General features: G+C 47.0%; 2 non-coding genes across 2 annotated transcripts; both read left to right on the top strand.

Annotated features, from left to right (window-relative positions):
* The first annotated feature begins 12,293 nt into the window (after window positions 1–12,293).
* TRNAG-GCC lies at window positions 12,294–12,364 on the top strand. Its single transcript has one exon. It is a non-coding gene; the product is annotated as a tRNA-Gly (tRNA).
* A 408-nt stretch (window positions 12,365–12,772) lies between these two features.
* On the top strand, window positions 12,773–12,844 carry TRNAA-CGC. Its single transcript has one exon. It is a non-coding gene; the product is annotated as a tRNA-Ala (tRNA).
* The last annotated feature ends 5,417 nt before the right edge of the window (window positions 12,845–18,261 follow it).

Here is an 18,261-nt window from a genome sequence, read left to right on the forward strand (position 1 = left end):
GGGGCATGACAATAAGAGACCAGACTGTGCTCTCACCACTCAACCTAGAACCAGGCATGGTTATGTCTGATAATGGCGGTAACTTGGTGGCGGCTTTGGAGCTTGGCAAGCTCACACACATACGATGCCTAGCCCACGTGTTCAACTTAGTGGTTCAGCGGTTTCTCAAAACCTACCCCAATTTGCCTGAGCTACTGGTGAAGGTGTGCCGCGTGTGTGCAAATTTCCGCAAGTCATTGACAGCTTCACCGGCTTTTGTGCAACATGAGCATGTACTGAAACTCGACGTTCCACATGTTGGCCAGGCTTTGTAAGCAGCAGAGGGCAGTAGTGGAATACCAGCTGCAACATGGTCGTCACCTTTCCAGTCAGCTTCCGCTATTCACAAGCGAGGAGTGGGCACGGATGTCTGACCTCTGTGAGGTTTTAGGAAACTTTGAGGAATCAACACAGATGGTGAGCGGCGATAACGCTATTATCAGCGTAACCATCCCACTTCTGTGTCTACTCAAACGCTCGCTGCTCACAATTAAGGCCGACGCTTTGCATGTGGAAGAGGTGGAAATGGGGGAAGACAGTACACAGGGTGATAGCCAGACCACCCTCAGTTCGTCTTCTCAGTGCGAATTGGACTGCAGGCCCGTTCCTAAAATCTTTTACAGGGTCAGCTCACCAGCAGGCCCTCGCATATAATGTTTTACAGGGTCAGCTCACGAGCAGGCCCGCACCTAAAATCTTTTACAGGGTCAGCTAACCAGCAGGCCCTCACATATAATGTTTTACAGGGTCGGCTCACCAACAGGCTCGCACCCAAAATCTTTTACAGGGTCAGCTCACCAGCAGGGCTACACCTAAAATCTTTTACAGGGTCAGCTCATCAGCGGGCCCTCACATATAATGTTTTACAGGGTCAGCTCATCAGCGGGCCCTCACATATAATGTTTTACAGGGTCAGCTCACCAGCAGGCCCGCACCTAAAATCTTTTACAGGGTCAGCTCACCAGCAGGCCCCCGCATATAATTTTTAACAGGGTCAGCTCACCAGTAGGCCAGCACCTAAAATCTTTTACAGGGTCAGCTCACTAGTAGGCCCTCACATATAATGTTTTACATGGTCAGCTCACCAGCAGGGCCGCACCTAAAATATTTTACAGGGTCATCTCACCAGCAGGCCTTGCATATGTTTTACAGGGTCAGCTTACCAGCAGGCCCGCACCTAAAATCTTTTACAGGGTCAGCTCACCAGCAGGCCCGCACCTAAAATCTTTTACAGGGTCAGTTCACCAGCAGGCCCTCGCATATAATGTTTTACAGGGTCAGCTCACCAGCAGGCCCGCACCTAAAATGTTTTACAGGGTCAGCTTACCAGCAGGCCCGCACCTAAAATCTTTTACAGGGTAAGGTCACCAGCAGGCCCTCATCTACAATATTTTACAGGGTCAGCTCACCTACAGGCCCACGCATATAATGTTTTACAGGGTCAGCTCGCATGCAGGCCCTCGCATATAATTTTTAAGAGGGTCAGCTCACTAGTAGGCCCTCACCTACAAGTCCAGTCTCACTATCCAAGAGTCTTGTCAACACAATCCTCATCACCGGGGGTCGCGTAACTAGTTATCACGGAGGAGCCTCCTTTATTACAGTTATTAACCAGACAAATCGCACCACCATCCTGAGCACCCGAGCATCCTGATGTGTTCGGCCAGAGCCCCTGAGCACCCGAACACTATGATGCTCGATCAACACTAGTTGTCAGGGTTCAGAGCTGAACCCGCACATATCCTTTTCTTCACCCAGACAGTCCCTCTGATATGAGCAGCGGAGCATTTGTTCGTTTGTCCATTGTCAGATATGTTGGTTGTATAACTAATAGAACAAGGGGCTAATTGAGCACCTTATTGCAATTTTCCATCCAATGTCTGTAGACATATGTAGACTATGGGGGTCATTTCCGAACAGATATACGCCGCTTTTGTGGCCTATATCTGGTGCAAATTCTTTCGCACGTCATGTTGCGGCAGAATCTGTGACTTCTTCCTTGCTCACTCCAGGTCTAAAAAAGGTGACGTGGGTGGGTAAGGGGACGGGGCGGCAAGGAAGCTGTCTTACGTTTAGAATCGGTGGTGGATACAACAAAGTTATGTAGAGGTCGGCGCCTCTACATAACTTCGGCCATCCACCACCAGAGTAGAGGCTTATTAAGACCAGCGTCTAATACGCCGGTCTTAATAAATGTGCCCCTATATTCATTCCTGTTGTATTCACCTGACATTCAGAAGAGAGGCTTCAGAAGAGATCAAGTCTCTGAAATTTCACCCTAGAAATTTCAACAGCTTATGGGCCCATGCACACGACCGTATGTTCGGTCTGCATCCAATCCGCATTATTTGCTGATCATATGCAGACCCATTCATTTCAATAGGGCCGCACGGTGTGTCAGTTCCGCAGCCCCGCAAAAGATAGAACATGTCCCATTCCTGTCCATTTTACGTAAAAGGATAGGACATTTCTAGAGTTTGAAAAAAAAAAATGGTGGCATGCACATGGCCAGGATTCGGATTTGCGGACCTTAAAATGGATAGTCCGGTTTATAAAAAACATTTTCTATGACCCTATTGGGGACCCTGTGCAAAACCATCATCTATTAGACAAATGTCTGCAAACAATGAGGGAGATTTATTAAAGATGACCGAAAATCTCCTGCACTGCCGGAGAATACGCCTAATTTATGGTGAGGAGCAGGCCTTGTCATAAATTAGCCACCTACAGCAGCAGTCCGTGTGCCAGAATGAAACCTGCAGCAGCTTGGAGCTGCCAAAGATTTCTGGTGCAAATGAAGATAAATGGTCTTGGCCCGCTGGCCCTACCTAACACTCCCTTTTCGAGAAATTGCCAAGGGGCGGCATAAAAATACCGCTTGGGATAATATTTGGTGCATTTGGCAAGGTGTTTACGACTTTTTTTACACAGAAAAGTGGTGCAGGGAGATGATAAATCTTCCCCAATGTCTCTCACTCTGGAGGACCCAACAACACACATGCATTACACTGTCCATCCATTGATTTCAATGGGAACTATACTTGTAATGCTTCTTTATTTCTAGGGAGGTGCTGCAGGGAAATGGAACACTTTCCACCAGGTTTTCCCAAAGTGTAGAGCTGATTGTGGAGAGTCTGAGCAGTGTCATGATCAACTAATTGTCATGGAACCACTGGTGTAACTACTACTGCAGGAGCCATAGAGGCTGCCATGGAGCCAGCAGTATCCAGGGGGCCTGGGACACCCAGCTTTGGCATGGTGTCCTGATGCTAGTCACTATCAGGAGGTATATGGCTGCAGCATGGTAGTAGAACCTTATTAGATGATGAGTCATTGTAAATCTTTAAAGGGGTTGTCCATTTATTTAACGCTTTTTTCTTCTCCTTCCCCATGCACTGGACCTGTGCAGAGAAGCATATATACCTGCTCCCTGCAACTCAGTTCCGACTCCTTTGGTCCACAACGGTGACTTACCCCCAAGTGGCACATCACTGGTCACTAGGATCAGAGGTCAAGTCCTGGGAAAAAAAGTGTGGGAACTCACACAAGATCCACTGCCACCCGACCCCCCCCCCCCCCCCCCCCCCCCCCCCCCAAACCAAAAAAAAATTATATATATATATATATATATAATTTGCAGAAAATTCAGTGCAACATTTATTGTAAAGTGCCAGTTTACACAAACAACTGCAAAATTCACATGCAATAAACAAATATCAGCCCCCAGTGCCTCTCCATCAGCCCCCAGTCAGTGCCTCTCCATCAGCCCCCAGTCAGTGCCTCTCCATCAGCCCCCAGTCAGTGCCTCTCCATCAGCCCCCAGTCAGTGCCTCTCCATCAGCCCCCAGTCAGTGCCTCTCCATCAGCCCCCAGTCAGTGCCTCTCCATCAGCCCCCAGTCAGTGCCTCTCCATCAGCCCCCAGTCAGTGCCTCTCCATCAGCCCCCAGTCAGTGCCTCTCCATCAGCCCCCAGTCAGTGCCTCTCCATCAGCCCCCAGTCAGTGCCTCTCCATCAGCCCCCAGTCAGTGCCTCTCCATCAGCCTCATAAAATATAAAATAAAATAAACACCCTCTCCTGCTCCTCTCCTCCTACGCAATCTGCATCCTCCTGCTGTCGGCTGTGCTGTGAAGGCTGAGCACAGTGTGACATCACAGAGCGCCTCAGCCCTCATGCCTGTGCGCAGCCGACAGCCGAGAACCAGGAAGCTGTGAATACAAAGCCTTCACCGCTTCCTGGTCCTTTTGCCCGGCGATAAAGACGGCCCTGAAAGGGAACAGCGTTCCTGCTATGAAAAAAGTGCAGGAAAGCCGTTCCCACACGTTACTGCAGGACTCGAGCCCTGACTAGGATGTTCTCTGCAGATCCAAGGTAGTAAATGTTCATGCTTGATGGAGGAGATTCAAAAGTGTGCTATGGGCGCAACCTTCTCTAGCTAGGTCCCTGCATGGGACCCTTCTGCCACAAAGGGACTGTCAAAGTGGACATTTCCTCACACAGACTATTATCTACACAGACTATTTTTCTTTTCCTTTAGTGGTAAAGAACATACTCTTAGTAGTCACTGATGAGGTGGTTACAGTATTAAGATTGTTTCCATGTTTTATTTCCAACATAGGGTGAAACATCCTGAAGACAGGGTGTTCTTCAGAGTCAACCATCTCCCCTTGTGCTAAATTTACTGTTTAAAGCAATCTCCGAGACACCATGCCCTCATCATTGGATTCGAGACATCTCTGGTGTCCTGCTGGGGAGAAGATATGGATAGGAGATAACTTAATAAACACATTACACGACATGTAGAATACTTTCCCCTAAAGGTTACGTTTTCTTGAGAATGCAGTGTTTTATTCCCCGGGGTTCCCCGATCCAAACCTTGTATCACTTAGAAGTATATTTTATTGGTTTAGGAGAACATTTATAGATTCCCCGAGCTATTGTTTCCTAATAATACAGACAAAAAACACTGTTACGGGATTGATTCATAAGCACAACTATAATAACTTGCCTTGGGGAGGGTGTCAAAGGCGCAGAGATCAATAAGATATTATCTGGTAGTTTGTATAGAACAAGCAGCCATGTGTCTGTTTCATCTACAGATCTGCGCTCGGCTCATATCCCCTCAGGCTGCTGGCGGTGGTCGCGGAGACTGAGCGCCTTGTACTATAGTTTTATCTATACTATTATTTACTACTGAGTAAAGCATGGCTCCTGGCCTGGAACATTGCTTATCTGGTGTTTTTCTGACTTCTGCTCCTTTCTATCGTTTTGTTTCATTCTATTTTTAAGAACAATGTATCTTTTTGAACATTTTTTTATTTTTACAGTATCCCTTTAAAATAAATATACTGTTAGGGAATGTTCACATGACAGATTTTTTAAAGGGCTTCTGTCACCCCACTAAACCTTTTTTTTTTTTTTTTGCTTACTTATAATCCCCACACTGCGATTTAGGCCTACATAATCAAATTAATCATTTTGGTCCTGTAGATTTTGTTTAAAACATGCTTTTAAAATATGCAAATTACCTTGCTACCAGCAAGTAGGGCGGCTACTTGCTGGTAGCAGCCGCATCCTCCGATCCTAAAGACGCCCCCTCCGCATGCTGATTGACAGGGCCAGGGAACGGAATCGTTCTCTGCTGGCTTTGCCTGTTAGCATTCAAAATCTGGCGCCTGCGTTGCGGCTGTACCTGTCTTCAATCGGCGCAGGCGCACTGAGAGGCGGCCACTCGCTCGGCTGCTCCATCCTCAATGCGCCTGCGCCGGGTGTAGATGTGACGTCATCGGCGCAGGCGCATTGAGGATGGAGCGGCCGAGCAAGCGGCCGCCTCTCAGTGCGCCAGCGCCGCGTGAAGACCGGTACGGCCGCGGCGCAGGCGCCAGATTTTGAATGCTAACAGGCAAAGCCAGCAGAGAAAGATCCCGTTCCCTGGCTCTGTCAATCACAATGCGGAGGGGGCGTCTTTAGGATTGGAGGATGCGGCTGCTACCAGCAAGTAGCCGCCCTACTTGCTGGTAGCAAGGTAATTTGCATATTTTAAAAGCATGTTTTAAACAAAATCTACAGGACCAAAATGATTAATTTGATTATGTAGGCCTAAATCGCAGTGTGGGGATTATAAGTAAGCAAAAAAAAAAAAAAAGGTTTAGTGGGGTGACAGAAGCCTTTTAAATCCGTTTTTTGTGTTGTGTTTTTTTTTTTTAACCAATGGGTGTTTACTGGCTAGTGTTGAGCCTTCAAAGTGGAATTCAGTCTGAAGTTTAGGAAATCTTTGATTCAAAACTAATTAGAATTTTCTCGCACTTTGGGGTAACGAATCAGTTTTTGCTAAAATGACGGCTGCACATGTTACAAAGTGAAAGTAAGAAACTCGGGGATGCGAGACCACCTATAATGCCATGCTGCCAGCCAATCTACAGATAGCCATCCCCTGTGATGCCACAGCCCTATAAAGAAAAAAAAACTCATCCCGCACGCTCTCTGCCATTGTCCTGTGAGCTGAGTATAGGGAGAGACGTGGCAAGCGGTCATGCGCTAGGGACAGTGTTGCTGAAAACAATTAATAGAAGAATATTGGAGAGGCAGAGTGCGGGCAGAGTGCGGGCAGAGTGCGGGCAGAGTGCGGGCAGAGTGCGGGCAGAGTGCGGGCAGAGTGCAGGGAGACTTATTATGCGTCAGTTTTTTGTCTTTATTCCTACATTTACTTATTCCTACATCAGCCATAAATGTAATTCAATACCAATAAGATGTAAGCCTTTATTATTCTGGTGCCAGCGTGCCAACCAACACCATCCAGTCTGCACCCCTTAGGTGGGCCAGGTCTTAAAGGGGTTGTCCGGGTTTAGAGCTGAACCCGCACATATCCCCTTCTTCACCCAGGCAGCCCTTCTGATATGAGCAACGGAGCATTTCATGCTCCGATCCTCTCCCTTGCCCTGCTCTGAATTGCACAGGGCACAGGCTTTTTCATTAGATCCGGTGAAGTATCTCTGCTAGGCGGAGGCTTCTAGCTGACCTGTTGCATGTGCGCTTGGTAGCAGAAGGGATCTGTGTTGGTCCCATGTTCATATGTGCCCGCATTGCTGAGAAAAATGATGTTTTATTATATGCAAATGAGCCTCTAGGAGCAACGGGGGCGTTGTCGTTACACCTAGAGGCTCTGCTCTCTCTGCAACTGCCACGCCCTCTGCACTTTGATTGACAGGGACAATCAGTGTAAATGTCATCACACCTAGCCCTGTCAATCAAAGTGGAGAGGGCGATGCAGTTGCAGAGAAAGAAGAGACTCTAGGTGCAACGGTAATGCCCTTGTTGCTCCTATAAACTCTTTTGCATATATTAAAACTTTATATTTCTCAGCAATGCGGGCACATATGAACATGGGACCAACACAGATGCCTTTAAGATGCCAAGCGCACATGTAACAGGTCGGCCAGTCTCATAGGTACAAATCTGCTGACAGAGGCCCTTTAATACGGCAATTGCTGGTCCGGGTCCCAAAATCCCTGGCAAACAACTGCTCTTGCCTGGGAAGCTTGCCATCAACTGATCATTTCCCCTCAGAATAGCTAGTATTACATGCGGCAATTCAAATAAATTGGCGTCCAGACTGGGTCAGCCAGAGTGAGAGCCACTGCCTATTACCAGCTGCCAGAGCATGAGAGGTCTCGAGTTGGAGGGCCCCTATATGATGTCTACGTGGCCTAATAGGGCCTTAGAAAAGGCATAATGAAGTTCTAAGCTTCTCATGACTTCTCTTTTCTCTCATCTCTGGATGATTACTTAATACATTCCATTATCTTTCTATGTTTGTGATATTTTCGGACCAGCGTCATTTCCCAATACAACCACGAACGTTGTAATTCCGGTTTATTTGTATTTATATCAATTATTGCAAAACCTAAAAATGCTTTTTACAGTGTATGAAGTCATCATGGTACGTTCAGGGGGAAGAATGCTGAGACAGGAGGACACAAGCTGCTGGTCAGTGTTACTCAAACCAGTCGCCTTCAGACATCCAGGGATGGCGTGCAGGACTTTCTAAATGTCACGGATTCCCATCTGGAAATCTGAAACGAAGATAAATATGGAAAGTTTAATTTTGTAAAACAATTATTGGAACGGACTGTAAACAAGGTTATGCATCCTGACAACTTTATGTCGTGGGCTGTGTATTTGTAGGACTGGCAGGGCTGTAATGCAGGCGGGTTGTCGAATCTTAAAGCCCCCTGTATTTCAGTGGAGCCCTCAGGTGTGATACATTGTGACAGCCCCAGAGCGTTGTAGTCGACGTCAGCTTCCACAACAAAATCAAAACCTGCTAATTTTTTATTTTTTTTCCTTTTTTCTATAGGGAACAATTAATGAAGAATGTGCTCAGTTATTTGTATAGGAAATTTTTGTCATCAGGCCATTGCTACAGGCCTGAGATCATGGCCCCACCAGAGGACAATGCGTCAATGGCTCAGACCATCAGCAAATTCAGAAAAGCTGGTGATTGGTCTCCCTAATTCACAAGGATGTATACACAGTGATGTCATAATATGGTAATAATACACACAGTGATGTCATAATATGGTAATAATACACACAGTGATGTCACAGTACAGGGATAGGGCTTACAGTTGCAGCCAGACAGAACCGTGAGGTGCCCGGTGGGCCGATGAGGGGCCAAACAATAACACACAGTTCATCGGTTTACTCACGGTTAGCAGAGAGCCTCCCTGGGCCGGCAGCACAGTGTTGAGGTGGACAGCACGAAATCCTCCGGGGCGCGCTCTGTGGTAGGGAAGCATCAGCCAAGATGGAGGTTGAGGTGCCCTTGGTGTCAGGGGTGCTTAGGGGGCTTGTTGCGGCTGAGTCCCTTGATGGTTTCTGTCGTGACGCCAGTACTGTTAATGGTGGTACAACCAATGGTAAGAAGGAAGTAGACAGTGGTAGGATACAACTCACAGCTTTTACTGATGTTGGTTCCAGTTGCAGCAGATACATCAGACAGAATACAGTCTTTTGCAGTATAAAGGAATCCTGTTGATCCACTGTTAATAGGTTTAGCTTCGCTTGAAGGTTCTTCAGAAGTAGCTCTGGTAGGTGACTTTGCTTCAGGTCCCTAGTAAACCAGAGTTATTTGGCGAGGTTGCCTATAACACTTATTTGGTATGCTTAGTCCTTCTCGTTGCTGTGACTTCCAAGCCCTGGAACAGGTAGCTAGTCTGTATTCTTCAAAGTAGGGTGAGGCTGCCTGTAGCTAGATTGTCCTCCACCATGCGCAAAAGTGCCCGTTAAGCCTTTAGTAATGGCTGTTATCACCGATGTCTCTCTTTACCTTGGTTAACTTTCTCCAGGGATGAAAAAACGCTATCCTCTGGTTGTAGGTGCTGGGATCTAAGGAGGAAAACGCTCTCCTGCGCCTCATACCTTGGCTCTACCTCATTTCTGCATTTGGCTTCACCCACTAATCTGTGGTATGTAGCCCCAGAGTAACCACGGACTCTGCTACTCTCTAACCTAATCTTCCAGACTCTAGAACCATCCCACTAATCTGTCTACACTAGGCCTGACCTAGGTATTTATAGGACCTAAGTGCTATCCCCATCTAGTGGTGGGATGTATAAATTACACCAGACCAGCCTATGAACAGGGATACAACAGGTGTTGTAGTACAAAATAACATGCAATATGATAATGCGGTTTTAAAGCTATTTTGCAGTTCCCACGTGTCCTGAGTGGGACGCTGCACAGTGATGTCACCGTACAGGGATAGGGCTTACAGTGATGTCACAGTACAGGGATAAGGCTTACAGTGATGTCACAGTACAGGGATAGGGCTTACAGTGATGTCACAGTACAGGGATAGGGCTTACAGTGATGTCACAGTACAGGGATAGGGCTTACAGTGATGTCACAGTACAGGGATAGGGCTTACAGTGATGTCACAGTACAGGGATAGGGCTTACAGTGATGTCACAGTACAGGGATAGGGCTTACAGTGATGTCACAGTACAGGGATAGGGCTTACAGTGATGTCACAGTACAGGGATAGGGCTTACAGTGATGTCACAGTACAGGGATAGGGCTTACAGTGATGTCACAGTACAGGGATAGGGCTTACAGTGATGTCACAGTACAGGGATAGGGCTTACAGTGATGTCACAGTACAGGGATAGGGCTTACAGTGATGTCACAGTACAGGGATAGGGCTTACAGTGATGTCACAGTACAGGGATAGGGCTTACAGTGATGTCACAGTACAGGGATAGGGCTTACAGTGATGTCACAGTACAGGGATAGGGCTTACAGTGATGTCACAGTACAGGGATAGGGCTTACAGTGATGTCACAGTACAGGGATATGTGATGTTCTAGTTCTTAGTGTTAGGTCTCAATCTATGCCCACCGCCCTCCTGTTGTCCCCTGCATGGATGCACGCCACACCACTTACTATGCCCTCCATTATCCTGGTCCCCGGCATCCTCTCCATGCTGCTGCATCCATGCTCCTGCCTGATACTCCCTTAGTATGGCTTAATGTCCCTAGGTATTTAAGGTACCCTGAGCATTAGGTTCCCTGGCGACCAGCAAAGGTGTTTGATATTCTAGTGCTATGGCAATTTACCTGCGTTTAGGCTACTTTCACACCTGCGTTTAGGTCGGATCCGTCTGGTATGTGCCCAGACGGATCCGCACCTATAATGCAAACGTTTAGATCCGTTCAGAACGGATCCGTTTGCATTACCATGAACAAAAAAAAAAAAAATTATTTTTTTTTTTTTTGTTCATGATAATGCAAACGGATCCGTTTTGACTTTACATTGAAAGTCAATGGGAGACGGATCCGTTTGAAAATTGAGCCATACTGTGTCAACTTCAAACGGATCCGTCCCCATTGACTTACATTGTAAGTCTGGACGGATCCGTTTGCCTCTGCACGGCCAGACGGACACCCGAACGCTGCAAGCAGCGTTCAGGTGTCCGTCTGCTGAGCGGAGCGGAGGACAAACGGTGCCAAACTGATGCATTCTGAGCGGATCCGCATCCATTCAGAATGCATTAGGGCTGGACGGATCCGTTCGGGGCCGCTTGTGAGAGCCTGCAAACGGAACTCACAAGCGGAGCCCCGAACGCTAGTGTGAAAGTAGCCTTATCCTGCGTTATTTCCTGCTGTGCTCCAAGTTCTGTTTCCATCCTGCCTGTGTGCTCCTGCACTTCCAAGTTAAGTTCTTCTCTGTCTGTGCTCCAGTCTAGTCCCCAGCCTGCCTGCCTTGTGTGCGCTCCAGGAGCGCCGTGGGCCGTGGCATTCTAGCTGTTTACCGCAGGCCAAGTGACCTCCTGACTAGTATCACTGGCCTGGGCGGGGCTAAATCCCATTCAAGTGAACGGAGCTTAGCCCCGCCCAGACCAGTGATACTAAATCGTGATGTCACTGGGCCTGCGGTAAACAGTGAGATGGCTGTGGCGCTCCTGGAGTGCCGCTGCCTTCTCAGACAGCTGATGGGCGGGGGTCCCGGGTGTCGGACCCCCGCCGACACCCAGAGTGATGTCACAGTACAGAGATAATGCTCACTGTGATGTCATGTTACAGGAATAGGGTTTACAGTGATGTCACAGTGAAGGAATAATGCACTCATTGAGGTCATAGTACATAAATAACGCACAAAGTGATGTCATAGTACATAGATCGTTCTCACAGTGATGTCCCAATGCAGGAATAGGGCACATAGTGATGTCACAGTGGAAAAATAATGCTCACCGTGATGTCAGAGTACAGAGATAAGGCTCACATTCATGTAACAGTACAGGGATATTATACAAAAAAAAACAATAACACTGTACAGGAATAATGCACACAGTGATGTCAAATACTTGGCAAACCAGGCAGTGATAGCACAGTATAGTATATAATGCAGAGAGTGCACCTCATGTCTGAGTGGAGGACTGAGACTTACACATTCAATGACACCTATTAGGGAGTAAAAGAAAAAAAAACATAAGAATAAAAATATTCAGAGTGCAGGGGGTATATGAAAAATTCGATTTGTAAAATTAAAAAATGCAATCTAAACATATACATATATAATAATTATTATATATATTTTTTAATTAAACTGTCTTTATGTTTGTATGGCCATGTCTGAGTGCTCCAAAAATGTTACCAATTAATAAATAACTGCCTTGATGATCTTAATTGGTAAAAGATTGACCCGACCCCTAGGAATGTGATACAATCCACACAGACAGAGGTGATATACAAGCAAGCATTGGTGGTTCAGTGGTAGAATTCTCGCCTGCCACGCGGGAGGCCCGGGTTCGATTCCCGGCCAATGCAGCTGTAATTTTTATTTTTTTGCTGTTGCTATATATTTTACTCATTGCACTCTGTATCATACAGAATAATATTCTCATCCCAAACTGGGCAGAATTATCCCTGCAGAGGAGTATAGGGCACTTCAGACTTATATGTATTCTGAAGCTAACCTAGGAGAAGATGACTATGAGTATTATTCAGCTATGTTCTTACATTGTTGTTATGTCCTTTCTTAGGCAGTGACTGCAGGTCAGCCAAATGCAGGATCCGTAACGTTTACATTGTTACTAGTGTCATACTGTGACAGTGAACTGATCAGTGAGATGTTTACATGAAGGGAAGCTACCATTCACACATGCGGGGGGAGGAGCGTTCCTGGAGCTCAGCACTTTCTTCCTAGGCAGGGAAGAGCACTGACGCAGGCAGCTGGGGGATGTAGCTCAGTGGTAGAGCGCGCGCTTCGCATGTGTGAGGTCCCGGGTTCAATCCCCGGCATCTCCAGTGTTTTTCTTCGTGTTTTTTATTTTTTTGTATCATATTTGTTTTGTGCTGTTAAATAATATTGAGCTGAAGTTACAGCTAAACTATGGGGTTTTGTTTTTGTATTCTCTGTATTCATTGAAACTGAGCTGTCTGATTGTAACAGCAAAAAAAATTCCAACTATATATATATAATCTATGATAATCACCAATAAAAATGATTTAAATTAAATTAAAGAAAAAAATTCCTAGTTAGGGCTCATGCCCACAAACGTAAGGGCATTGCGCGGGCACCGACCGTGGGGCAGCTGCATGGGGACTGCGGACCCATTCACTTGAATGGGGTCCGCGATCCGCATCTGACAGTCCGCACCGCAAAAAAGTATTGCATGCACTGCTTTTTTGCTGTGCGGAGGCACGGCCAGAAACACCACGAAAGCACTCCGTAGTGCTTCTGTGGGGTTCCGATCCGTGATTCCACATCGCATCTCCGGATGTGCGGACCCATTCACTTGGAATGCACACGGCTGGTGACCCGTATATTGCGGAGCCGCCGTATGTGGTCCGCAGCACGGGCACGGAGCCCTGACATTCGTGGGCATGAGCCCTTAGGCCTCTTGCACACGAACGTATTTTCATTCCGTGTCCGTTCCGTTTTTTTTGCAGACCGTATACGGAACTATTCATTTCAATGGGTCCGCAAAGAAAACTGAAGATACTCCGTGTGCATTCCGTTTCCGTATTTTCATGCCGCAAAAAAATAGAACATGTCTTATTATTGTCCGCATTATGGACAAGGATAGGACTGTTCTATTAGGGGCCGGCTGTTCCGTTCCGCAAAATACGGAATGAACAAGGATGTCATCCGTATTTTTTGCGGACCGCAAAATACATACGGTCATGTGCATGAGGCCTAAGGGAGAATGTGATATTTTTGGAAAATTTACCTTTTTATTAAAGGGGTATTCCCTGGGCATTTATAGCATATCTATAGGGTCCTCTGGGGCCGTTTTAACCTGTTACGGACACAGGGCGTACAGGTACGCCCTGATGTCCTGCTACTTAAGGACACAGGGCGTACCTGTACGCCCTGTGTATTTCTGATCACCGCCACGCGGCGGGCGGTGATCGGAACCCGGTGCCTGCTCAAATCATTGAGCAGGCACCTGGGGCCAATGGGCAGGGGGGTCCTGTGACCCCCCCATGTCAGTGATCGCAGCAAACCGCAGGTCAATCTGCGGTTTGCTGCGTTTCCGGGTTATTCGGGTCTCTGAGGACCCGATAATCCGGAACAGGATGGTGATCGGTGGTGTGATAATACACCACCAATCACCATCCTGCGATCCTGAGAGGTGATGGTGACATCACTTCTCAGGATCGCTTCCGATTGGTTCGCTGCAGGGGCGGGAGGTTAAAATTATCGCAGCGCTCCTCTCCTCCTCCTTTTCAGTCCGGGAGCACGTCGTCTGATTTCAGCACCCCCATCTGTTCAGGCATCACCCCATCTGTGCCCAGCACCCCATCTGTGCCCCAGCACCCCCCATCTGTGCAATCAGGTACTTAGGGAAAGGCTAGTAAAAGGTTGGGTTAGGCAGGGATATAAAGGGAAAGTTAGTGGAAGTAAAAAAACAAAAAAAAAAAAAACAGTTTTGGTTGCATCACCCTAAATTGGGTGTCTGGGGTCCACAGCACAGCTGTGTGACCCTAGACCCCCCAGGGGTGCTGCAGCTTGCCCCCCCCCCTCCCTCCAACAACTTTTTTGGGGTGCAGGCAGTTTTTTTATTTTTTGTGCGTACGCTGACTGTGGCCGGCACTCTTAGCGTCCGGCCACTCTTAGCGCATCGCACACCCTACCACTGATCAACTTTGGACGGTTGATCAGAGATTTAGAATATTTTTTTAGTTAGTCTTTTTTTTTTTTTTTTGTCTGTTAGGTTTAGGGTGAGTTCGCACACACACGCACACCGAATAAAGATTTACACGCACACACACACTCCACTATGGCCCGCCGGATGTTCTCGGCCGAGGAGGCATACGCCCAGCTTGCCTCCGAGTCCGAGAGTCCTAGTGAGGACGAGGATGACCCCACTTTCCTGTTGTCATCCGCGTCCTCATCATCTAGCGATGATGATGAGCCCCCAAGGTGGCGGAGACGCCGCCAGGCGGAGCAAGGGGACCGCCATGCTAGGGACCCTGTGGCCCACGCTAGTACGAGCAGCTCTGGGGCTCGTACTAGTTTTCCGGCCCACCAGTTAAATCCACCGGAGCCTTCTGCCGGTGAACTTGTCTGGTGTACCCCAGAGCGATTTGAGCCCGTGATTCCTGATTTTGTAGGCAAACCAGGAATCCAGATTTCCACAGTGGGCTTCACTGAATATGACTATTTTAGTCTTTTTTTCAGTGACCACTTTGTAAATCTAATGGTGGAGCAAACAAACCTGTACGCCCAACAGTTTGTTGCTCAACACCCGGGCTCCTTTTTGGCTAGGCCCGGTGGCTGGACCCGGTCAGTGCAGCCGAGATGAGGACATTTTGGGGCCTCGTGCTGCACATGGGCCTAGTCAAGAAACCCAGTGTCAGGCATTACTGGAGTGGGGACGTCCTCTACCAGACCCCACTTTACAGTACGGCCATGACACGCTCCCGGTTTGAGGCCATCCGGAAATGCCTGCATTATGCAGATAATGCAGCATGTCCCCCCCGAGGTGATCCTGCCTATGACCGCCTGTACAAAGTTAGGCCGGTCATCGATCACTTTGGGGCCAAATTTGTACAGGCCTATGTTCCTGGAAGGGAGGTCGCGGTTGATGAGTCTCTCATTGCGTTCAAGGGGAGACTTATTTTCCGTCAGTATGTTCCCTCAAAGCGGGCGAGGTATGGCGTGAAGCTGTACAAACTTTGTGAGAGTACCTCAGGGTACACTTACAAGTTTTGTGTGTACGAGGGGCGAGATTCCCGTATTCAACCCCCAGAATGTTCCCCCACTCTGGGTGTTAGCGGGAAACTTGTGTGGGACCTCATTCACCCACTGCTAGATAAGGGTTACCACTTGTACGTGGATAACTTTTATACTAGCATTCCCTTGTTCCAGTCCCTCGCCGCCAGATCCACGTCCGCTTGTGGGACCGTGAGGAAAAATCAACGCGGCCTCCCTGCCCACCCCCTCCAGGTACCTATCCCCAGGGGTGAGACCCGTGCCCTTACCACTGGAAACCTTTTGCTGGTCAGATATAAGGACAAGAGGGATGTCCTTGTACTGTCCACAATTCATGGTAACGGCATCACCCCTGTCCCTGTGAGAGTTACCGCGGCAACGGTCCTCAAGCCCGATTGTATCGTCGACTACAATCAGTACATGGGAGGAGTTAATCTCTGATCAAGTCCTCAAGCCATATAATGCCATGCGCAAAACACGGGCATGGTACAAAAAAGTTGCGGTCTACTTGGTGCATGTTGCCTTGTACAACTCTTTTGTGCTGTCCCGGAGCGCTGGCAGCACAGGGAAATTCCTTCAGTTCTATGAGGCAGTCCTCAAAGACCTGATCTTTTCTGACCGGGAAAGAGCAGGCCGGAGTACCTCGGGAGCTGGAGGCGCCCGGATCGTCCCTGGCCAACACTTTCCAGGTGTGGTCCCCCATACTGGAAAGAAAGGACGGACCCAAAAAAAGTGCAGAGTGTGTCACAGGAGGGGGATACGGAAGGACACGACTACTCAGTGCGACACGTGCCCCGATCATCCGGGCCTCTGCAATGATGGTTGCTTCAGGGAGTATCACACTTCCATGGAGTACTAAATTTATATCCCAATTTAGCCACTGACAATCGGATTAAAAAACTGGTTCTCAGACTTGAGACACTAAAACTAAAAATTAATTTTTTTCAAAAATATTAGTAAAACTAAAATAAAATAAAAAAGTTGACATATTAGGTATTGCCGCGTCTGTAATAATCTGCTCTATAAAAATACCCCTCCCTAAACCCTCAGATGGTCAAAAAAATAAAAAAAACGGTCAAAAAAATAAAATAAAAACATCACAAAAATTGTAATAGCAAGCGATCAAAAAGTCATATGCCCCCCAAAATAGGGCCAATAAAACCGTCCTCTCATCCCGGAAAAAATGAGCCCCTACCTAAGATAATCGGCTAAAAAAAAAAAATTACTCAGATTGTGGAGATACTAAAATGTTAGTTATCGCCGCGTCCGTAAGAATCTGCTCTATAAAAATACCCCCCCAACCCCTCAGATGAACATTTTCCATTTTAATCCTTTTTTTTCCAATAACAAAGTAAGGGTTAACAGTCAAACAAAACGTAATATTTATTACCCTGATTCTGCAGTTTACAGAAACACCCCATATGTGGTCGTAAACTGCTGTATGACCAAACGGCAGGGCGCAGAAGGAAAGGAACGCCGTATGGTTTCTGGAAGGCAGATTTTGATGGCCTTTTTTTTTGGCACCATGTCCCATTTGAAGCCCCCCTGATGCACCCCTAGAGTAAAAACTCCATAAAAGCTACCCCATCTAAGAAACTACACCCCTAAAGGTATCCAAAACTGATTTTACAAACGTCGTTTACCCTTTAGGTGTTCCACAAGAGTTATTGGCAAATGGAGATGAAATTTCAGAATTTCTATTTCTGGTAACCTTGCCTCACAAAAATGTAATATACATAAACCAAAAATAATATGTACCCTAAAAATAGTCCCAACAAAAATGCCACCTTATCCTGTAGTTTCCAAAATGGTGTCACTTTTATGGAGTTTCTACTCTAGGGGTGCATCAGTGGGGCTTCAAATCTGCCTTCCAAAAACCACATGGCGCACCTTTCCCTCTACGCCCTACTGTGTGCCTGTACAGTAGTTTACGGCCACATATGGGGTGTTCCTGCAAACTACAGAATCGGGGAAATAAATATAGCATTTTGTTTGGCTGTTAACCCTTGCTTTGTTACTGAAAAAAATGGATTAAAATGAAATTTGAGAATAAAAATTTTTTGCCAAATTTTCCATCTCCATTTGCCAATAACCTAAACCTAAAGGGTTAACAAAGTTTGTAAAATAAGTTTTAAATACCTTGAGGGGTGTAGTTTCTTAGATGGGGTCACTTTTATGGAGTTTCTACTCTAGGGGTGCATCAGGGGGGCTTCAAATGGGACATGGTGTTAATATTACCTGCCTGATCTGCATTAGGGATGGTTTTCTGATCCCAAATCTCTATTCAGGTAATTATGGAGACATCTAAGCCCCACCTTTCAGGCCTCTTTCTTAAAATTTGATGGCATAGCTGTCATTGGCCAAGGATAAATGTGTTTCAGCGACACGTTGACACATGTATCCCAGAACTTCTCCATAATGCCCCACATCATTGGCTTTCATGTTAATCCAAAAATCATGCATTCAATTCCTAATTAATCGGGGGCTATAGCTGGAAATGTCA

Source organism: Bufo bufo, chromosome 7 (assembly GCF_905171765.1).
Source record: "Bufo bufo chromosome 7, aBufBuf1.1, whole genome shotgun sequence".
NCBI lineage: Eukaryota > Metazoa > Chordata > Amphibia > Anura > Bufonidae > Bufo > Bufo bufo.